General features: G+C 34.9%; 1 protein-coding gene across 1 annotated transcript in view; it reads right to left on the bottom strand.

Moving 5' to 3' along the window:
- The window catches only part of LOC106878966 (conserved oligomeric Golgi complex subunit 1), a 243,076-nt gene that overhangs the window by 191,800 nt on the left and 49,195 nt on the right, over window positions 1-2,081 (bottom strand). The window lies entirely within an intron of this gene.

The raw sequence follows: 2,081 nt of genomic DNA, 5'->3' as shown, positions 1-2,081 counted from the left end.
GCTTCTCCAACATACTGAGAATTCAGAAATAGCAGTCAAAGAACTACTGATTTCAAAACTACAAATTATTACTCCAGATTTGGAGTAATAATTTGTAGTTTTGAAATCAGTAGTTCTTTGACTGCTATTTCTGAATTCTCAGTATGTTGGAGAAGCAGGTTACTGTCAATCCCTATATATTTATGATTATAAATTTTACCGAAGAAGGTTTTTTTCATACTGAGCTACCCGGCAGAATTGTTAATTATTAATTTTATTACTAATTGATGATTCCCTGCCCTGCATATCTATATATATATATATATATAGATATATATATACACACACATATATGTATATAACATACAGTTATTCTAATTTAGTTCAATATAATTAGAGTAAATACATATTTCAATATCTAGAGAAACTTCTTACTTAAACAAAATAACAGAAAAAAAGTGAGACAAACAGCTACACAACTTTATTTGTTTCCGTCAGTCTTATATATTCATATAGTTCTATTGCAATCACAGGCTATTTTATAAAGCATCTACTTCAAATAAAAACAGTGGATAAACTAGAGGAATTAGTTGGCATAAAAGTATCAGCCAGGATTCTGTCCAAACAGCATAAAGAATGCCAAAAGTGACATCAAGTGAAACTGGCTGTAAGAAGAATATCTCTACAATTCCACATCCTAGTATGGAAACAAAACCTTTCTGAGCTAAAACATATTTATGATGAAGTTATTTCAGCATTTTTCATATTTCACACAATGTCCATGAATTTTGGACTGGGACCAATTTTTCAATGGTATATTGATACAAGTGTCAAATTAATCTTACTGTAACTGATACACATTCTACAATGGATTTTATCAGAGAGATCAGCTGGGTTTTCTGGCCTTTTTACCAGCTTTTCCCAAATAGGTTTATCATTGTCAGTAACTGATGAAATCTTTTATTAAGCTTTCATACCAAAATGATATGCAGTAACACTGCACCTAAAATACATTTGGAGCAATAGAAAAGAATTCTAACTGAACTGGCCTCTATCCAATCCTTAGTCATTCTATTAAGCGCTATCATTAAAATCCACTACAGGTCAGCTTCTGTCTAAATCTACCGACATGTCAGTTGGTGTCAAAGTGTTGTAAATGAGATTAACTCTTTGAAATGGCTCCAATCAGTTGAACTTGCTTGTTCAACTTTCACTCCTTTCAGCAGAAAATTTCAGCTATTTTCATACTCTTTGACTAATGTTTTACTTATATTCCACAAGAAATTTCCACCCCTGCTAAAATATATTTTAGTTACACTAAAAACATCTCACTTAACTTTCCATCACCACCACCACAAACCACCACCTCTGCCACTGCCATCATTGATATTTCATAGCTGTTTTTTTTTTTATGCTAGCATGTATTGGGTGAGTCATCACAGTTTGAGACTGTTCTTATCCAGACTTGGACTGGTGAGGGAGCCACATCTCACTCGCATGGTTTCCTTTTTTAGCTTGTTTTCTGCAGCTGGATACCCTTGTCATCATCAACCACTTTTCAGAGTGTTCTAGATGTATGCATCCAATGATGGCACCTGCACTAAAGAGTTTTAAATGCCCTCAACAAGACATAAAGGTTCTCTCAAGCCAATGCCAACTCTACTCAAAATCTTTACCTGGTCAATCCATTTACAAGAATAGTAGTGAAATCTCTCTAAAAGAATATAAATATACACAACTGTTTTATAAAACTAATGTGTTTATCCCTAAGCACATTGCACAAGATAGTCATAAACAGAGTGCCTTTAATATATATTTATATATATATCATCATCATCGCTCATCATCGTTTAACGTCCACTTTCCATGCAAGCATGGGTTGGACAGTTTGACTGAGAACAGGAAAGCCAGACGGCTGCGCCAGGCTCCAATCTGATCTGGCAGAGTTTCTACAGCTGGATGCCCTTCCTAACGCCAACCACTCCGAGAGTGTAGTCAGTGCTTATATGTGCCACCGGCATGGGAGCCAGTCAGCAGCCCTGGCAATGATCACGCTCGGATGGTGCTATATATATATATATATATATATATACACATCAATA

Source organism: Octopus bimaculoides, chromosome 15, assembly GCF_001194135.2.
Source record: "Octopus bimaculoides isolate UCB-OBI-ISO-001 chromosome 15, ASM119413v2, whole genome shotgun sequence".
Classification (NCBI taxonomy): domain Eukaryota; kingdom Metazoa; phylum Mollusca; class Cephalopoda; order Octopoda; family Octopodidae; genus Octopus; species Octopus bimaculoides.
The sequence above is the reverse complement of the archived record's forward strand: the minus strand, read 5'-3'. Positions and strand labels throughout refer to the sequence as shown.